The sequence below is a fragment of the Lineus longissimus genome, chromosome 3 (genome assembly GCF_910592395.1).
Source record: "Lineus longissimus chromosome 3, tnLinLong1.2, whole genome shotgun sequence".
In the NCBI taxonomy this organism is placed as follows: Eukaryota; Metazoa; Nemertea; class Pilidiophora; order Heteronemertea; family Lineidae; genus Lineus; species Lineus longissimus.
The window spans coordinates 1,117,848-1,127,340 of record NC_088310.1 but is presented as its reverse complement, the minus strand read 5'-3'; positions in this window follow the sequence as shown (position 1 = coordinate 1,127,340).

The following is a 9,493-nucleotide window of genomic DNA, read 5'->3' as shown; positions in this document are numbered from 1 at the left end:
TGCCACACCGCCAAGTCATTAGTCGTATTGCCCAAGGGTAGCATGATCTTATGACAGTAGCTCGAGGCAGGTCCATCCCAGTCTCTACCAACTACCAATCATTATCTAACAGATATTTGAGACGTCTCTGGTTGAAGATGTTAATTAGCGGCGTGTCGGCGGTGACAACGATCTGAGTAATTTTACCCGGTGCTACAAGTCATAGCAGAGAATGTGTTCTCTGATGCCATTACAGAAAAAGAATTGCAACAAAATTGATAACATGAACATATCCGTTTTTGATTAGACAAATTCACATCTTTTTTAACAAATTGCCAAAGACGACAGGTGAACTCTAATGATCCCACATATTTACTGAGAAGCTTAGCCGCAAAAATCTTCTTCCATCGAGTCTTTACAAAGCGAATTTCATTCAACAATTCAATGTTATTTTCGTCACATAAATCCGCGGAAACCTGCTCAAAGTCTCATGATGAATAACCGTCCCTCAGTTCATCTGCTCCGGTGAAGACGCCCAAAGCAAGAAGTGTGGGAAAGCCATTGAAAAAAAATTCGTCATTTTCCGTATGAAAAGAGATGCTGCTGAACTCTTTAAGGCAATTTCTGTACACAATGCCATTATTTATTAGACCCGGTGTAACCTGTCTGACTAGAAATCACTCTAGCGCGAAGGTTCAGGGGACATTTTGAAGTTCTGTGTGTGCCACGCTTCGTATTGTTACCAGAGCAAATGTATCATGTGTAAGGTGTCTTTATCCTGATTGTAGTCGCCAGCATGGTGGTACACTCTCCCGGCATGATGCGTGTTACCTATACCTTAGTCAGGTCATTGTCATTTAGACAGCTTTCACAGGTTCATCAGCTTTTGTCACGGCTTAAGAATAATACTGGGCGCTCGTGGCCATGGCTTCACAGAGCATGTCAAGGAAATGAGGGCCGGTCGTCAACGACATCCTCACATTCAACCCAATAATTTCTCATACCACATCGACATTTTTGAGATAAAAACTTTATTCGGGAAATTGTTAGAATGGAGTGGCTTGAAAGTAGCTGGGATTTTTGTGGTTTACGGACAATGACCACGTACAAAGGTGCACTATACAGTCACACAATGAGTAAAAGGTATTCGTGGTTTTCTCCCAATCACATTTTCATGAAATAGAAAAAGTTACATGGAAGATGCAAAAAGCTTGTGATTTGGCAAATTGCGTTTTTGATTGAAATGATTTTCTGAACAGTTTCCCAGGATGTCTAAGGACATATAGGCCTCACAGTAGACATTGGTCTTTCTAACGGGAGGCTTACCACTGGCCTTGAGCTTCTGAACACACAAGATCTTGGACACGTCATTGCACTAGAATTAAAGGTAGTTGTCATATAATAACAATTTGGTCAAGACAAGGACTGTGCTAAAACAATTAAAGGAGAACAGATATCGACTCAGACTGGTCAATTTGAATCTGGTATTGGTAGAAGCTGAAAACAATAACGTGATCACCTAAACCTGACAAAGAATCGTCTATTGTTTGAGTGGAGATGAAATATCAACTGACAGTGTTTGAATAGCTGACTAATACCTCTACAGGTAACTAATGATGGCCAAGTCGACTCCTGGGCAAATGGACAAGAAACATCAGCCCTCCCATCGCGGTCACATTCCCATCTATTGTCATCCATAAAGCGCCAATAAGACCTGTTAAACGACATACTGGTACAGCAGGCAACTTTTGATGTAAGCCAACCATCACGCCCATTCAAGCTAATTGGCCTTTTATTCATTAGGGGAATGCAACCTAGGTAACTAGTGGCCATTACTGAAGATCATCCATTTGTTTGAAGATAAAGGACTAGATAACAGCGGAACACAAGAACTAAATCAGGTTAAATGGTGCATTCTTTACAAGTGTCCAGGGTTCTCTAGCGACTGTATCATGGATGGATGGCCTTCTATTCAAACTCTAACAGCCACTCTCCTGATTACTTGACAAGTTTGTTTATGGCGAAAAAGAATTTCTTGATGTAAAATATAGTAGATTCTGATTATTAAAGGGAAAACATGGACAAACCCTCTTCTGTATCAGTAACAAGGTAGGGGCTTACATGGTATCTATCAATGACCAGAATCTTTCAGATAAATGAATAAAGTGCTTCTTGTCGTTTTATATCTGGTAATGCTTCCCAGCGCCTATCAAAAACTCTCAACCAACATTCTCAGAGAAGATTAGACAGTTCTTCTCTGATGACTTCACCAATTTCCCAATATGAATACGAATGGGCGGCGGTATTACCAATGACAGTCATAATATCATAACCCGGCCACTCTATTCCTAGCTAACCAAAAGTGTCATCTTTGAGGTAATGAATACCCTGGGGATAGATTAATGCCCTCCCGTTCATTAGGGGAAGCAATACAGGATGAACTTGTATCCAGTTCTGAGTGATCTTATTAATATGGTAACAAAACTTGAATGGGATTTTGATGGGAATACACGATTATGATTTCGCATTGGCCATATCTTAAAAGTTAGTCAACAGATGATGCCATTTAAGTTCATATTTCATTTAAACTCTGACTAATCATGAAACCTTACACAACAATATTTCAGTTCCAACAGGTCCCATTATGAGTTCTGCTCAGTGTTAATGCCGCTGGCAACAAGAGCGGGAATTAAAAATGTCTTTAGCTTGGTCTGAGTTTTCAAAATTTAATGAGGCTGAATATGAATTGCTCGAATTGATGAATCTTTAAATGGTATTAGACGATGCCATCGTGGTTTTATATTATGATTTATGGCAGAGGAAAACTCTACATTATATTGTCTGTTTTCTTAATATGATAGCATTTGATGGTGAGTTCATATGGCGTGGCTATCTAAGTGGGGGATGATGACACAAACAATGCCAAGGCTTTCACTAATAGTTGCAATCAAATTAAGTACTATTATGGGATGTCAATTACCCGCAAGATGACAGTGGGTTTGAATAGAGTCACTCGAGTTGCCATGGTGATACTACAACGCAACAGAGAGACCCCTTTGTCTAAACAATGGGATGGTAAAGACAAATATCAGGATGGAATAAAAGAGTTTGGGTTGAGCGGTTTTGTTTGGTGATTAATGTCTGCTTTGATACCCATGGGAATGAGGTCTTGGTCATTAGCATGAACCTGTTATATGGAATTCAGCTTTGTTGTCGGATTAAGTAATAGGTTAGCGTGGTCAAGCGGTAACACCGTCTGTGACTAGACATGCGAAGATCAGAGTATTCATCGAAAGTAAGCCACCCCCCCCCCCCCCAATACGCCTCCCCATATTTCTTTGTATACGACATATGATCTCAGGATGAAAAGGACAAGGATAAGACTCACATCGTGTTAGTTATTGATGGAGCACATGTTTCAATCCCACCCCCACATACTGGAAGCAAGAAACCAAACCCAATATAGTCACATCATACCTCCCCCCACTAACCAACCACGATCATCGATTTATCAGTCTTTCAGCAAACCAACTACCCACACAACCTGTATCAATTGTTGTTATGATGATGATGAAAGTATCATAAATTGTAAGCGAGCTGCATTACAACAAGATTATGATACCTGCATCTATTACATCTCAATTAAAAAGTAACCCTTGACTCTTTATTCAGTCTTTACTTTTGGAAACCGCAGTGATAAAGCTCTCTTCTCCTCCACTTATTATTTCCCTAAGCCAGGTCAGCCTACCCGACCAGCATGACCAAGTTAGCTTGAATCAAGAGCCAATATGAGCGACCAGTACTGCTACCTTGTGTTAAACTGACAAACCACTGAGCAGAATCTGAATTCCGAAAGCTGGAAAGTAGCGATGGCCACTTCAGCACCAATATGGCAGAAACCATCGAGAGATACTCCTTGTTGACGAAAGGATAATGATGATGACCCAATACAATTTAGCACCAAGCCCTTAGCAGAATTGGTGCACTGTTTACTTTCTTCCAGGCCATCAGAAATTCCCCAAGGAATTGCCGAAAATTGGTACAAGTCCCCCTCCATACCAGCCAAATACTGCGTTTTATCAACTGACTTGGTGACACGACTTCCATGTTGATCCGGAGTAACTTAAGCTGGAAAAACAGTGACCAACAAACCAGCTCCGCCCAGAAAACCAACACGGTGTCCTGATCCAATACTTGTCACATCCACATCTCCTGATTGCTACCAGATTAAGTAACAGTCAACGTCTGCTTCCAACATGGAAGACGACCACCGGAGACTTGCAGTGTTGACTTGCGATAATGACGACCCTGCGCGTCATGCATTGTCAATCAGAAAGATTTGCACAGTGATTTGGCCGATACACGCATTACTGAAATTAAAATTCCCCCTAAGGGATTGCGAGTATGGAAATTACAAGAATTGCGGTCCCTCCTTCTTCATTCTTGTCGCAACATTAGACAACCAAGGACTTGTGCAAACTAAAGCAGATTGCCATCTTCACCACGTAGAACTGTATCCACTCGACATTGGCTATGAATGCTGACCCCCAAAAGTAGAGAATTCCATGCCTTTTATCAGGTGGCTACCTTGATCCACCAAACCATTAAAGCAAGCAAACAGCCAACTCTTTTTTTTAAACGCAGCAGCCTATCATAACGATTTGGATAGCAAAAACCTCAACCCGATTCCATCAATAAATCATCTTTTGGAAAACCACCATAAAATCGCATCCGTCAGTCAGATTAGATGCAGAGACGGAACGTTTTCTTGAAGAGAGCCAAGGGAGCCATCAATAAGATAACTAGCGAACAGTTAACATCAACATGTCAGGAATGGTGGCACGATACGCTAGCTAGCTATCTCGCCCTCACAAAGGCGCTGGTGGTTGGAGGAATCCACGGCAAATTTGTTAGCGACAATCCCTATCATTAGAGCTGTCAGCGCCTTACAATGGAGCTAATTTCCTGAGACGTTGACGAGAGGAAGCGGTTGATCTTATGAGACCCAAGTGACGTCAGGCGACCTGAGTGTGACAGGGGTCTTTTCAATCATCGGCAAGACATGCGCAGGGGACCATACTATCTAGTTGCTTGCACATGGGCTTGCGCTAATGTGGTAGTTTTCACACCAGTTTCTCATTCACAAATAACTGTAGTAGAGCAAGTCTAACTTGTTTCTTTCAAAGCATCAATATGTTTTGTCTGTGTCTCATAGTCATTCATGAAAAATCCAATGAATGCATTATAATGGGAATTTCTTGTGCGAGATGAAGCAGGGCTAATGCACCCTTTTCAAGGAGTAAGCCAGCTTTCAACAGTCCTATTCATCCTGTTAATTCTTTGCCGATAATCTGTTAAATCAAGATTGGGTCTAATCCGCGAGTGATTTCATTAATGAAGCAAGAGAAATGAAAGACAATGAGTTATTATCAAGCTCTCCCAGTATTCTCAAAATAATATTTGGACTTGGACATTTTTTCATCTTCAGAGTCAGTTCAAAATTCTGAAACATTTTCAAAGCCAACAAATTTGGACAGGTTTTATAGATTAGCATACATACATTGTATCCTGACCAAAATAGTATGCCCACATTTCCTTCAGAGACAAAGGATCAAACATAGTATGACTGAGCATAAATCTAGGGTAGCCGCGCTGAAATGAATCAGTTACCAAGTTGAAGTTTGGAAGGAAACACCTGACAATGGGTGAAATGGCGAGGTATGGTGGGAGAAAAAGGCCAACACATCTCACGGCAGGAACTTCGACCAGCTGTCATCCCGTTCCAAAAACGTAACAGACGTGAACAGATTTCAAACACACTTCAGAATGTTTGAATGAGGTGATACAAAGTGTTAAGTTTTTGTTTTCAAGGTACGCATCAGACGGAAGCTAAAGTAGGGATAAAAGTCATCAGTTTAGGGCAAGATCGGAAATGCAGCAACTCGAAGAGAAAGTCGTTGATTTCATGTCAAGAGACACTGTGTGAGGAAGTCAACTTAACCGATTATGTAGCCGAGTTCCTGACCTGAAGCATTCTGATCTCGTTCTGACCCATGAGTGCCACTTGGAGAAGAGGCTTGTATTAGTAATGTGATATGAAAGCAACAACAATGTATGATAGTGTGACATCCACTTGAATTTCTACGCATCACGGAGAAAGAAGTAGCGCAACGCGAGAAAGTCTGAGAGTTGCAACGAGAGGTGGAAAATGGTGGAAATGAAAAGCCGTTGTGGCATTATCTAATATTGGATAGACAAAGCATTATAACATTTCCTCGTGGCATTTTTAATGGCACTTTTAATATCAGTGACATGATCATAACGATTCTGGACAGTTAAACAGTCTGAAGAAACCAGCTGGAGAAGTCAGACTGCACAGTTGGCAAGAAAAACACGAAATGAGTAGAAAAACATGTCGCCATTCAGTTTCTCTGTTTTCAATCAATAAGGACGCTCACATCACGTCAAGAGATTACATGTTCCCACACTTCGACATCAACAGAAAAAACAAACTCAAAACAAAGAAAAAATCCGTGCAAATCTCCATTGATTCTCATCAGCTAACTAAAAGAAATGATATTTCCACTTGTTATACATGTTGCCCATTCTTCACGTCACCCACTGACATGAGAGACATAATGACAGTATTCATCATAAACGTCCCACTGTTTTTCCGCTCACAATACTATTTTCTTTCTACCCTGGTCATATGATCTATTTGATACAGCGTTGTCTCGTCCCACGATGCAATGCAGCGATTGACATCGCTAGTCTGCATCGCCGACACGCGGACAACAGGATGAGTAAGACACCACGCAGCGAACAGCCACACTCAATTAAACGCCACAAAGATCAGTTGGACACCTAGCCGCAGGATACGCACGAGTTTGTTAAGAACAGCAGAGTTTACTCAACCATAAAACGATGCAATTGCTCAGCAAACTACGCAGATAACCTGTTCGAAGACATCACACAGAGAAGCGACAAAGGCAGGATAACCTGGCTCGAGAGTGCATCATATTGAAACACCGTCTGATTAGAGGCAATTGTCCAATCATGTAGAACGCGAAGATTAACTGATCCGCCATTCACGGATAAAAGTTTAATTTCTCCATGTCAATAGAGATGCATTAAGATATAAGCGCCAAGACCATCGTTACTTTGGTAAATGAAAGGCAAATAGAAAGGTTGGCGATGAGTTTGTTAATACCGTGCAAGAGAGATGTACCAATCTTTATACGATAAGTAATTAAAGCGATTGACTCTGGTTTATATTGAGACAATAAATTACTCACGGCGAGTAACAGAAAGAAGCGATCATTTCTATTTTATTGACGAAAGGTCTCACACGCGAAACGCGAGGGTGAGTAATTATTGTATTGATAAACGAAATCAAACCTGTGTTTGTTTGAAGACATGACGATTTACTTTGTGGTTAGGGCAATCTGGAAGATGTTCATGACAGGATTACCTAGTGACACTGGTAGTAGGGCGGGGTTCGTAATTGGATTGGCTGCATTGTGGGTTAAGGGAGTTATATCAAACATGGGGTATTAGCGGATAATTCCTTAACCTTTTTATATCGGAGCAAGAGGTGAAGATAGTAGAAAGTTACTACAATGGCACAACACTCTTCAGAAGTAATATCCCTTGCTGTGCACTCACACACAATTACACGAGAAACGGTTCTGGTAAAGATTGGTGTCACTTGCTGTTTGTAGCATGGCCCACGCCGCGCACATCCATGGCATGAAATGTCCAAGTAGGATAGACTTGGAGTCAAGGATCCAAACTTGACTTCCAAAGGTCCAGCGACATATCAGAATCTCCCCCCCCCCTTATGGTATCAGATCTTTATCAACCACCTTGTATTGTTGGGTCTATACAATTGTCGAAAGGGAATGTTTCATTCCCACAAATAACAAATAATATAAGTCCAAAGAGACTATGAAAAAGATAGCAAAATTTAATACCAGTTTAAAATTTATGGTCAAATTTTCAAAAATATTTCCAAATTCCCTCTATTCCAAAACTGCCTTCCACTTAATGGCATCAACCATACCAACATCAATAGCATTGCATTATATGGTTTATATAAAAGTCCAAACAGGAAATTATGGTCGCCCAAAAGTACAATAGACATGTGTCCTAAAATAAATATAGCCACCAACATTATCTTGGTTGACACAGCTGGCTAACACTTACATTGTCAACTGGAAAAATTAAAAAATTTCCGCCCCTATCGAATATTTTGTTTCTATCACGAAATCATGTGTTTTGATATAAAGGACAAACAAAGGTCACGGATCATTGAATCTCAGGAACCATGGGATTGATGCAAAGGCCATGTCTGACCACCATCACTTGTCTGCCATTTGGTGAAATACGGACAAAACTAAACGAGGGAGGTTTACTAGGACGACAAGCCCGTGCTTGAGATATGAAAATCCTCATTTTCGCAGGGATGAACATTTTAGTTGTCACATCCCTTTTAAACAGGACAGGGCCACGTGGCTCTAAAAATCACCTTAACTGGACCAGGTAAACTTTCTCCCTCAGCAAAATACGCTGCTTTGTGGGTAGATGATATCGGCCAATGTCAACCCTTAGAGAGTTTCACGGACATGTTCCATTTAACGACTATACACATGAAATAAAGACAAAGGATTTGCCATTCACTTTCGCATGACACTTAGCGTACGAGAAAATATTGGAAAACGAAGTAACAATAAAGTTGGGAAGTGAGTAAATTGAAAACTGGCACGTTGGTGCATTCTAAGGCAAGACAAGAGCACATGTTGAGTGACTTTGCTCATGGAGGGCCCTTCAGACTCCGAGAAGTGATCGAAAAGTGGAAGGCATTTTGGAAAATCAATGTAACAGTAAAGGCGGCATTGTTTTTGTGGTGGGAAGTAGCGACTACCGTGGGCATGTTTAACACCTCAACGATGTACGCTAAGTATTTTAGATAATGGAGGAGAACTTCTCCATGTGACATATAGGGATGTCATCTTCATTAATATTTACTGACTTATCCGTTAAATGAAGAGTCGCATATTCTGCCGCATGTATGAATTTTTCAAGGAGACAATGAGATATTCAATTGAGAAAAGTGAAACAGCGCGTACTTTGACTGAATAACTATCCCTGCGTTTACAAGACTGTCAATACTCACTATAGAGGGAGCAGGTCGTGAAGGCAAAAAACGAACACTGTTCGTCAGACATTCAGGGAGAGGAGATCGATAAGTGGACGGGTTTTAAAATTTCAGTTGTCAAAAGGGGATCAGCTCAAACTGCCATTTTCCTACCATTTGATTGTTTCTTCAGACAAGTTGTTACCTTTTAACAAAAATAGCTTCCAAATAGATTGAATCATATCAGTTTTTATAACACTCACAGGTCCCCCAGTCAAACGAAATGTTGTAAAAAATTTCACAGCTACATGTGAAATTGGAATTAATTGAAAATTAAATGAGAAGTCTTTGTGCCACGAAAGGCTGTGCAAATATCCA